Source organism: Malus domestica, chromosome 08, assembly GCF_042453785.1.
Source record: "Malus domestica chromosome 08, GDT2T_hap1".
Classification (NCBI taxonomy): domain Eukaryota; kingdom Viridiplantae; phylum Streptophyta; class Magnoliopsida; order Rosales; family Rosaceae; genus Malus; species Malus domestica.
The window spans coordinates 3,514,347-3,526,984 of NC_091668.1; the positions used below are offsets into that span (position 1 = coordinate 3,514,347).

The following is a 12,638-nucleotide window of genomic DNA, read 5'->3' on the forward strand; positions in this document are numbered from 1 at the left end:
GTCTTTAAGCAGCTCAGCTTTTGAGAAAGCAAACGCCTATTCGATTTCTGAGATCGTCCATCGTGGTCTCTGAGCAGCCCAGCTTTTGAGAAAGCAAACACCTCTTCAATTTCGGGGCAGACGCCTCTTCGATTTCTGAAGCTCCGTCGAGTGCATATTTTTATAGAAGCTGGCATTAAGTTTCATAGTACACTTGAATCTTCACCAGTAGAAGCTCCCTTCTTGCACTTCTAAGATCTTGATTTGTCCGACCTCTTCTCTCTTTAACACCTTTGAAAATGTCTAGCCCCTCCGACCGTCGTTTTGACTTGAACCTTGTTGAAGAGGCAGCCACGCCTTCTCCAGACAACATATAGCGCTCATCCTTCTTATCCCCTACCTCTTACCATTGGGGATTCCGTGATGAAGAATGATATGACCGCTGCGGTGGTGGCTAGGAACCTTCTCACTCCCAAAGATAACAGACTACTTTCCAAACGGTCTGATGAATTGGCTGTTAAGGATTCTCTGGCTCTGAGTATTCAGTGTGCAGGTTCTGTGTCTAATATGGCCCAACGCCTATTTGCTCGAACCCGCCAAGTTGAATCATTGGCGGCTGAAGTGATGAGTCTCAAACAGGAGATTAGAGGGCTCAAGCATGAGAATAAACAGTTGCACCGGCTCGCACATAACTATGCTACAAACATGAAGAGGAAGCTTGACCAGATGAAGGAATCTGATGGTCATGTTTTACTTGATCATCAGCGGTTTGTAGGTTTGTTCTAAAGGCATTTATTGCCTTCATCTTCTGGGGCTGTACCGCATAATGAAGCTCCAAATGATCAACCTCTGATGCCTCCTCCTTCTAGGGTTCTGTCCAGTACTGAGGCTTCGAATGATCCCCCTCCGATGCCTTCTCTTTCTGGGGCTCTACCGACTGCTGAGACTTCTCCTAAGCAACCTTTGTGAAGGCTCCCTCTTGTTTGTTTATTTTGACTCATGTATATGTACATATTTGTAACTTATCGGAGATATCAATAAATAAGCTTTGCTTCATTTCCAACGTATTGTGTTAAATACACCAAAGCCTTCTTCACTGAGTGGGGTCGGCTATATGAATCTTAGAACGCCATTGTGTTCGGTCCTGTGTCATGTCCTCCGTTAGATCCAAATACTCTAAGTCTTTTCTTAGAGTCTCTTCCAAAGTTTTCCTAGGTCTTCCTCTACCTTTTAGGCCCTGAACCTCTGTCCCGTAGTCGCATCTTCTAACCGGAGCGTCAGTAGGCCTTCTTTGCACATGTCCAAACCACCGTAACCGATTTTCTCTCAATTTTCCTACAATTTCGGCTACTCCTACTTTACTTCGGATATCCTCATTCCTAATCTTATCCTTTCTCGTGTGCCCACACATCCAACGAAGCATCCTCATCTCTGCTACACCCATTTTGTGTACATGTTGATGCTTCACCGCCCAACATTCTATGCCATACAGCATCGCCGGCCTTATTGCCGTCCTATAAAATTTTCCCTTGAGCTTCAATGGCATACGGCGGTCACACAACACGCCGGATGCACTCTTCCACTTCATCCATCCAGCTTGTATTCTATGGTTGAGATCTCCATCTAATTCTCCGTTCTTTTGCAAGATAGATCCTAAGTAGCGAAAACGATCGCTCTTTGGTATTTCCTGATCTCCGATCCTCACCCCTAACTCATTTTGGCCTCCATTTGCACTGAACTTACACTCCATATATTCTGTCTTTGATCGGCTTAGGCGAAGACCTTTAGATTCCAACACTTCTCTCCAAAGGTTAAGGTTCGCATTTACCCCTTCCTGAGTTTCATCTATCAACACTATATCGTCAGCGAAAAGCATACACCAAGGAATATCATCTTGAATATGTCATGTTAACTCATCCATTACCAACGTAAAAAGGTAAGGACTTAAGGATGAGCCTTGATGTAATCCTACAGTTATGGGGAAGCTTTCGGTTTGTCCTTCATAAGTTCTTACGGCAGTCTTTGCTCCTTCATACATATCCTTTATAGCTTGGATATATGCTACTCGTACTCCTTTCTTCTCTAAAATCCTCCAAAGAATGTCTCTTGAGACCCTATCATACGCTTTTTCCAAATCTATAAAGACCATGTGTAAATCCTTTTTCCCATCTCTATATCTTTCCATCAATCTTCGTAAGAGATAGATTGCCTCCATGGTTGAGCGCCCTAGCATGAACCCGAATTGGTTGTACGAAACCCGTGTCTCTTGCCTCAACCTATGCTCAATGACTCTCTCCCAGAGCTTCATTGTATGACTCATTAGCTTAATACCCCTATAGTTCATGCAATTTTGTACGTCGCCCTTATTCTTGTAGATAGGCACCAAAGTGCTCTTTCGCCACTCATTTGGCATCTTCTTCGTTTTCAAAATCCTATTGAAAAGGTCAGTGAGCCATGCTATACCTATCTTTCCCAAGACTTTCCACACTTCGATCGGTATATCGTCTGGGCCCACTGCTTTTCTATGCTTCATCTTCTTCAAAGCTACAACCACTTCTTCCTTCCTGATTCGACGATAAAATGAGTAGTTTCTACACTCTTCTGAGTTACTCAACTCCCCTAAAGAAGTACTCATTTCATGTCCTTCATTGAAAAGATTATGAAAATAACCTCTCCATCTGTCTTTGACCGCGTTCTCTCTAGCAAGAACCCTTCCATCCTCATCCTTGATGCACCTCACTTGGTTTAGGTCCCTTGTCTTCTTTTCCCTTGCTCTAGCTAGTTTATAGATATCCAACTCTCCTTCTTTGGTATTTAGTCGCTTATACATGTCGTCATAAGCCGCTAACTTAGCTTCTCTCACAGCTTTCTTCGCCTCTTGCTTCGCTCTTCTATACCTTTCACCATTTTCATCGGTCCTGTCCTTGTATAAGGCTTTACAACATTCCTTCTTAGCCTTCACCTTTGTTTGTACCTCCTCATTCCACCACCAAGATTCCTTTTGGTGTGGAGCAAAGCCCTTGGACTCTCCTAATACCTCTTTTGCTACTTTTCGGATACAACTAGCCATAGAATCCCACCTTTGGCTAGCTTCCCCCTCTCTATCCCACCCACACTGGGTGATTACTTTCTCTTTGAAAATGGCTTGTTTTTCTCCTTTTAGATTCCACCATCTAGTCTTTGGGCACTTCCAAGTCTTGTTCTTTTTTCTCACTCTTTTGATATGTACATCCATCACTAACAAGCAATGTTGATTAGCCAAGCTCTCTCCCGGTATAACTTTGCAATCCTTACAAGTTATACGATCCCCTTTCCTCATTAGAAGAAAATCTATTTGTGTTTTTGACGACCCACTCTTGTAGGTGATCACATGTTATTCTCTCTTCTTAAAGAAGGTGCAAAATTAATACCTAGGATCCGAATCTTCAAATCGCTGATTGAATCACAGGATCATGCATGATTGATTACTGGACGTTCCAATCCATTATTACGAAAAGTAGACGCTAAGAGTCCCATTCGTCGTATTTTCCTAATATGACTCGAATTCTACTCCACAATGAGGCTTCTGGACCAAGCTGGTTTAGTTGCACCGAGATATCCTCGAGTTCTCCAGACAATAACATGGCAGCAAATATGAGCAGAGCCATTATTGAAACACCGACAGAAATGAGAAAGAGGCCCCAAAAGCTTTCAAGGCTGAGACTATTGGAAGATATCAGACTATTGGGGTCTGCACAACTTGCTTGTTTCTTGAACCACTTGCGCTCAATCACTTTCATCTGGTCTCCCTCGGTCACATTTAAGATTGCCCTCGAAACATCATGACTAAGAGGTGAACCTTTTGGTAACACCTGCAAATTACAAAATCAAAGGAAAAAAATGTTTGAATATATATATATATATATATATATATATATGGGAGAACATCATAGAGACAAAATCCAGAGATAAGCAGGTTAACTTACAAAGGCAAAACCATCGGCTTTAAATGTTGGGTCCATTGAAATATATTTTGAGCAGTATGTTGCATGAAAAACTTTCATGTAGGGTTGTTCATTGAAAGCTGCAGAAATACCATTATTTCTGCTACCATTGCGAAAAAGCTGGTTCAACTCTTCTGCGGAGTTATAGGTCTTAAGATTTTCATCCCGAAATCCCATCTCTCTCAAAATCTTGTAAACAAAAAAACCTGTTTGATAGCCAACATTGTGCCATTGTTTAAGAGGAAGTTTACATCAGTAACAGTTGGTTGGAGTTGTTGAACTGTTAAAAGAGATGTTAAACTTGCAGTGTAACTTTGAACCACAATGAGGACAACAAAGCACCATATGATCACCACTAATCTAGCCAAGTTGCTCACTAATCGCTCCCCTGGTGCAAAAGGAACGAACAATATAGTTAGTAGTACATTGTGGCATTATAAGTATAAAACAACACACTGTACAATTTGGGATTTACTTTTTCAGGCATATTTATAATGGAAGGAATGGAAAATGTTGAGCTACTCTGAAGAGAAAAAAAATTGTTTCGGTTAGCTTTGCACTAAGATATAGAGTACCACCACTACCAAGAACTTACGGTGTGCAAAAACCATGGTTGAGAAGGAGTACCAAAAGATTGTGCCAATTTGGTGATTGCGAGGGCCACAAAAGTCTTCATTAATCCGATGCTCAAGGACCCGACAACAAAACCAATGAATACAAAAGAACAAGCGCTTGTTATCCAAAGGTCCCATGTCAAGGGCTTCAAGAACACCCATGCATTCTTACTGTTGTTATCTATGATTGGCACAATCATGGACACCCCAGATTCTGTGAATGGCAATGTAAAATCAACATATAAGGACATGTTTCCTTTGATGGTTATAGATCCTACTGCAGCATCTGTTGAAGATCAACACCAGCCCAATTGGTGTTTGGATTCTAGAAGATTCTAGCAAGTAATATTAAGGTGGCCGGTGCATGCTTGAATATGCTAGACAATTCTAGCAAGCTATTGTCAGTGAAGTGATATGCTAGAAAACTCTAGCAAAGTGCAGCAATTGGTGGTATATTCAAGTCCACCGCCTTATGCTTAAGAAAATATAAAATGCTTTTGTTTGTGGAAGAATCTAGAAACGTGTTGGCTGAAATTGGAAGAACTCAATCTCACCGACTAGGTAAGTCGGTTTAGCAAAAGAGATGGAAAAGTGTGCATGATCAATGCACTAGAAAATTCTAGTGAATGTATAAGTCGGCAAACATGCCCTATAAATATGGGTGTGGTGTTGTAAGTTTGTAGCCAAGAAGAAGAAGGCAACCAAGTGAGAGTGAGAAGCAAGAATAGTCTTGTGAGAAGTGTGAGTGGTCTAGAGTTTGTCTCTAGAAAGTGAGTGAGTGTCATAGCTTCTCAAGTGTGTCCTTAAGAGTTTGTGTTGTAATACTTTGTGAGTGTAATACAAATAATTTGTTTACTTGTGTTGTCTCTCCAACACTTGTGTTAGAGTTGTGTACTCTAAGTTTTTTTCTCAACAATTGGTATCAGAGCGTTACGATCGGGGACCGTCTCTAGTGAAGTTTTTGAGAATCATGAGAAGTTTAGTACTTCGCAAGATTATTCGTTAATCTTGTTCGGCTTATCAAAGTTCTACCGACACTATGGGAGATCTTCAAGTTGTTGGAGGAATCAAGAAGTTAAACAACAAAAATTACAACACATGGGCGACGTGTATGAAGTCTTACCTACAAGTCCAAGATCTTTGGGATGTTGTCGGTGGTCATGAAGTTACACAACCGGAAGAAGACACCAACGTCATTTTGAAGAAGTGGAAGATCAAGGCAGGTAAGGCCATGTTTGCCTTAAAAACCACAGTTGAAGATGACATGTTGGAGCACATACGGAAGGCCAAGACACCAAAAGAATCGTGGGACACCTTCGCCACACTCTTTTAAAAAAGGAATGATACAAGACTGCAGCTTCTTGAGAACGAGTTGCTATCGGTGGCCCAAAGGGACATGACGATTGCCCAGTATTTCCACAAGGTAAAGTCTATTTGCCGTGAAATTTCTAAATTAGATCCCAGTGCTGCCATTGTAGAATCCAGGATAAAAAGAATAATTATCCATGGATTGAGACCCGAATATCGAGGCTTCGTTGCCGCTGTACAAGGATGGACGACCCAACCATCATCTGTTGAGTTTGACAATTTGCTTGCCGATCAAGAAGCTTTGACAAAGCAAATGGGAGGGGTCTCGTTAAGAGGTGAGGAGGAAGCACTCTACACCAAAAGTAAAGGCAACTTTAAGCAACATGTTGGTGGTGGATCTAAAAGAAATGGTGACAAGGAAAAAGGTCATCAATGAGGAGGGAGTTCTTGACTAGGGGGAGCTCCGAAGTTTCACGGCAACCATGGTCAATCCCAGAATAATAAAAGGTTTGAGGGCAAGTGTTACAATTGTGGTAAGAAGGGTCACATGGCGAATGAGTGCTGGTTTAAAAGGCTTGCAGAAAGTAACGTCGCCAACTCAAAAAAGAAAAATGAAGATGATTGGGACATCATTGCGTCTCTAGCCCTGGAGGAAGAATGGGACGCTGGAGCATCCGTTGCTATGGAGAAGCAAGAGTCAGCTCTCACAGCAGCAAGTCTGGAGTCGATTGACTACCAGAATGATTGGATCGTGGATTCAGGCTGCTCAAACCATATGACAGGTGATGAGAAAAAGTTACAAAGTCTGACTAAGTACAAAGGATGCGGCATAATGGTGACGGCTAACGACTCAAGGCTACCGATTGCTCTCATCGGTAAGACAGTAATTGAGCCCCGATACAACACTAACCATGTGCCGCTTCAAGATGTCTACCATGTTCCAGGTATGAAGAAAAATCTGCTTTCAGTGCTGCATCTGACGTCATTGGGAAATTATGTCTTGTTTGGTCCACGAGATGTGAAGGTGTATCGACACCTCAAGATCTTAGGGACGCCAACAATGGAGGGACGGCGACTGCAGTTAGTCTATGTAATGTCAGCAGAAACTGCATACGTAGACAAGATAAGGAAGAACGAGACAAAAGATTTATGGCACATGAGATTGGGTCACGTTAGCTATCACAAGATAAATGTGATGATGAAGAAGTCAATGCTTAAAGGGCTACCTCAACTTGACGTGAGAACAGACACAGTTTGTGCAGGATGCCAGTATGGTAAAGTACATCAACTACCATACGAAGAGTCGAAGTTTAAAGCGAAAGAGCCGTTGGAGTTGGTTCATTCCGATGTGTTCGGGCCTGTCAAGCAACCATCGATAAGTGGGATGCGATACAAGGTGACGTTCATTGGTGACTTCTCCAGGTATGTGTGGGTTTTCTTTATGAAAGAAAAATCTGAAACATTTTCAAAATTTAAAGAGTTTAAGGAGACAATTGAAGGAGAAGTGGGAAAGAAGATCTGTTGCATACGCACGAATAATGGAGGAGAATATACCTCGAATGAGTTTTCCCAGTATCTACGAGAATGTAGAATACGTCACCAGTTCACTTGTGCCAACACGCCACAATAGAATGGCGTAGCAGAAAGAAAGAACCGGTATCTTGTAGAAATATGTCGAAGTATGCTCCATGCCAAGAATGTACCAGGAAGGTTTTGGGCCGAAGCTATGAAAACTGCAAGTCATATGATCAACAGGCTTCTTCAACCAAGGTTAGAATTTGTCTCACCCTTTGAAAAACTGTGGGATATGAAACCTACAGTTAGTTACTTTCGAGTATTTGGCTGTGTGTGCTACGTATTTGTTCCAAGTCACCTACGTAGCAAGTTTGACAAGAAGGTAGTTCGATGTATCTTTGTGGGATACGACAGCCAAAGAAAAGGGTGGAAATGTTGTGATCCTACGACTGGAAGGTGTTACACATCATGAGATGTGGTGTTTGATGAAACATCTTCTTGGTGGTCTTCAGAAAAATAGGCATTGCCTGATTCGAGAGAGATTGAAGATAAGCTGCAACAGAAGATGGGGGAGAAAATTGTTCGAATCCAGTCGAAACCAGATGAGTCTGAAGATTCACTTGATGGTGATGGTGTTGAGCAAGTAGTGCCCCAAAATCCTTGGCAAGCTGACGTATATCAACAACCAGAAGAAGATAGACCTAGTGAAGTGGAAGTATCAACTCCACAATCACAACTAAGGAGGTCAACAAGAATCCGGAAGCAAAATCCTAAATATGTCAACGCAGCCATAGAAGAAGAAGCAGCTGAACCTGAGTGGTTCAAAGTTGGGAGAAGAGGTCACTGCAGCGGAGCTAAATCAAGCTTGGAATCTAGCACCAAAGCAAAGAGATGTGAAACCCATATCATGCAAATGGGTGTGCAAGAAAAAGCTTCGTCGTCAATTCGGCATGGAGGAAAGAATGAGCTGGTGTTGAGGGGGAGTGTTGAAGATCAACACCAGCCCAATTGGTGTTTGGATTCTAGAAGATTCTAGCAAGTAATATTAAGGTGGCTGGTGCATGCTTGAATATGATAGACAATTCTAGCAAGCTATTGTCGGTGAAGTGATATGCTAGAAAACTCTAGCAAAGTGCAACAATTGGTGGTATAGTCAAGTCCACCGCCTTATGCTTAAGAAAATATAAAATGTTTTTGTTTGTGGTAGAATCTAGAAACATATTGGCTGAAATTGGAAGAACTCAATCTCACCGACTAGGTAAGTCGGTTTAGCAAAAGAGATGGAAAAGTGTGCATGATCAATGCACTAGAAAATTCTAGTGAATGTATAAGTCGGCAAACATGCCCTACAAATATGGGTGTGGTGTTGTAAGTTTGTAGCCAAGAAGAAGAAGGCAACCAAGTGAGAGTGAGAAGCAAGAATAACTTGTGAGGAGTGTGAGTGGTCTAGAGTTTGTCTCTAGAAAGTGAGTGAGTGTCATAGCTTCTCAAGTGTGTCCTTAAGAGTTTGTGTTGTAATACTTTGTGAGTGTAATACAAGTAATTTGTTTACTTATGTTGTCTCTCCAACACTTGTGTTAGAGTTGTGTACTCCAAAATTTTTCCCCAACAGCATCATAGTTCTATCAATAAAAAATGCCACTGTTAGTAAAGAAATGTGATTTTGTTTAGAATATGTCTTACCCCAAGATATACTTGATCGACCAAGTCATCATAACTGCCAGCAGCCTCACCATTAGACGTTGCATAGGGATGAAGATCGTAAGGTACATCATATGGTAACACTTTTATTACAGCTTCAAAGACGTCTATGCAGTATCCACCATTGATAGTGGTTTTCTTAGTCCTAGGGTATTGTGTCACAATTAAAAATTCAGAAAACGCTGTGTTTCCCGGGACTATAATTTTCAGCCGTTTCTGTTCACTTGTAGGAATCTGCCAACCCTTTGGAGCAGATGTGGTGTCTCCAGGCCATATAATTGATCGGAGACCAACAACATTAGGTGTAGGATATTTGCTTTTCTTTGTGGAATTGAAATTTCTCTGAAGTCCATTTTGAGGTGTCCAATATCCAACCAAAATTTCCCCATTTCCAAAGACATTAACTATCTGAAAAGTTGATGGTTGCAGTTCGCCGTTAAGAAGACTGAAATCTCCTAAAAGGCCTTTGAAACTTGTAGCTAGTAATGCTTGGACAAGTTTTAATGATGGTTGCAGTTCGCTGTCAACATAGATGGGCACTACTTCTCTCCGACCAAAAGTTTTAATGATGGCACTTATGGCTTTCACTTGGGATGAGTCATTTAGTGTTGCTCTGAAAAAATATTCACTCCGAATTGAAGTAAGAGTTGGACTTGTTGCTGAATATGAAATTATGGGTACTTGGGCTTTGTCTCCAAGGCTGATTACGAAGTTGGTCTGCCTTGATGATTCAGGTCCTATGATGGCTTGCACTCTAGCATTCTTTATAAGGTCTAAAGCTGTTAATTTGAAAATGAAAATGACAATGGAGAATTGAATTAAAATATGATGTAGTTTCGAACTTTAAGAGCTCTATCAGAGTCAGTATACAAAAAAGTAAATCACCAACTTAATTGTTATGCGGACTTTTCATATACCAACTGACGTAACAATATTTAATTTGTTTATGCTTGAATTCACAAGTACACAACAAAAAAGAAAATATCACATCAATTGGTATCCAAAAGTTCGGATAAATAAGTACTATTGAAAAAATTAATAAATCAGATTTCTAAGAAAATGAAATTCAATCCAACAGGATTCTAAGTTTCTAATCATTGACAGCCGAAGAAGATAAGAAGATTTGATTAGTGGAACAAAATATGATACAGAACAAGAATACCAACTCACAAGAAAAAAGACAAGATGAAAATTACCAGCAGAAGCTGTGACAACAACATCGAAAGGCGATTTCCTTTTGTGCAAAACAAGCCTTGTCTTGTAGGCAGATTGAGAGGCATAGAAGTCAGAGACGGCCATGCTAATGCAGCTCAGTAGCATCTTCCCAGATTTGGTATCAGAGTTAACTGTTGGATAGTAGCCAAAATTAGTGGCCAACTTGCAAATACTTTTTGATTAAATAAAAGAAAAGAAAAGGTGGACAACCCTTCTTTGTTTTGGAGAAAAGAAAAAGGCACATTGTCTAAAGTCCTTTTTATTTGGCCCTTTGTGAAAGCCACAGGATAGTGGCTAGGTTTTAATTAGGACAGCAGCTGCCATTTGGGAAGAGTAGCAGAAAAATAAAGGCAGCAGCAGAGAAGACAAATTAGAAGTGCAGCAGCCCCTCTTTGAAGAGAAGAAGAAAGTGCTCCTCTCTTTGGTTAGTAATCATCCACCAAGGTAGTTGTTGTTGTAATAGCTTTGAGCTTTGTATAGAGAAGAAATTATTCACAATATTTCTTTCTCTATTTGTTTCTTTGGTGTGTGAGAGCTATTGGTTGTATTGGGGTTTTTGGGTTGTGAGCTTGCCAACACTTTGTAAACTCCCATTTGGTTGAGAGTGGATTATTGGGTGAGCTCCTATTGCTCCGAGGACATACTCCAGTTACACTGACTGTTGAGGAACCTCGTTAAAATCTTGGTGTCTTTTATATTTTGATCTTGCATTCCATTTGATATATTTCCTGTGGGTTAGCTTGAGTTGGTTCCAATTGGTTTGGTGCTATCCTAGCACAACAATTGGTATCAGAGCACTGGTTGCTCTTGGGTACTGTCTAGTTGCCAAAGATGTCAGACGGACAAGATGAGAATCCTTTTGGAAGCAACTCCGGGTTTGCAAGAACTACGGTGCAAAATGCAAAGTTCAAAGTGGAAAAATTTGATGGCACAAACAACTTCGGGATGTGGCAATGTGAGGTCAAAGATGTGTTGGCTCAACAAGATCTACTTGCTGCTTTCGGAGAGAAGCCGGAAGCTATGTCGAAGCCGGAATGGGGGAAATTAAATTTGTGGGCTTGCTCTTCAATTCGGTTGTGCCTTGCAAAAACTCAGAAGTATTTTGTGATGTGGGAGACAGTAGCAAGTGTGTTGTGGAAAAATTGGAAGACAAGTATATGACGAAGAGTGCAGAGAACCGGCTACACTTGAAGAAAAAGCTCTACCGCTTCCAATACAAAGAAGGTACAAAAATGATTAGACACCTTGATGCTTTTAATAAGTTGATTGCCGACTTGTTAAATTTAGATGAGGATATTAAGGATGAAGATAAAACCTTAATATTGTTGAATTCCTTGCCGGATTCTTATGAACATTTTGCTACCACTATTATGCATGGTAAAGAAACTGTGAAATTTGAAGATGTGTCAAATGCCTTGATGAATTATGAAATGAGACATAGAGATAAAAATCATAATAGTACCTCTGAAGCTTTATTTGTTAGAGGTAGATCATCGGAGAGGCGATCATCTTCTAGTAGGAAAAAATCACACTCTCGACCTAGAGGAAACTCTAAAGGTAGAAAACCTTGGAAATGGATGAATGTGCATTTTGTCATAATAAGGGCCATTTGAAGAAATATTGTCCTAGGTTGAAGACCAAAGACAAAGAAAGTTCTGAAGCTAATGTTGTTGAGGTTGAAATAGATTTTTCTGATTTTGTTTTAACCACTTCCTCATCATTTGATTGTGCTACTAAGTGGGTGTTGGATACGGGTTGTACTCATCATATGACTCCTCATAAGGATTGGTTTTCAAGCTTGAAAGAGTTTGATGGTGGTGTTGTTTTCATGCGAGATGACAATCCTTGTACAACAAAAGGGATTGGTACAGTTCATTTGAAGTTGCATGATGGCATGGTTAAAGAGTTGACAGGTGTTCGTTATGTATCGAATTTGAAGAAAAATCTTATTTCTTTGGGCACTTTAGAATCCAAAGGCTTCAAGTTTCATTCAGATGGGTAGACATTGAAAGTTACTTATGGTGCACTTGTCGTGATGAAAGCTCCTCGATGTGGTCATTTGTATCTATTGCAAGGAAGCACTGTGACAGGTGAAGTGTCTGTAGTCTCAAAAAATATGGGCACATCTGATTCAGATACTACTAGACTATGGCATATGAGATTAGGCCATGCCGGTGAGAAAGCTCTACAAGGGCTTGTGAAAAAAGGTATTCTAAAAGGTGCCACGACTTGTAAACTTGATTTCTGCGAGCATTGTGTCTTGAGGAAGCAAACTAGAGTGAAGTTTAGTACTGTAGTACATCAGACGAAGAGCATTCTTGAT

General features: G+C 40.7%; 1 pseudogene; it reads right to left on the reverse strand.

The window, feature by feature from the left end:
- Positions 1-3,482: 3,482 nt before the first annotated feature.
- LOC103413413 (glutamate receptor 2.7-like) lies at positions 3,483-10,420 on the reverse strand (annotated as a pseudogene).
- Positions 10,421-12,638: the final 2,218 nt, after the last annotated feature.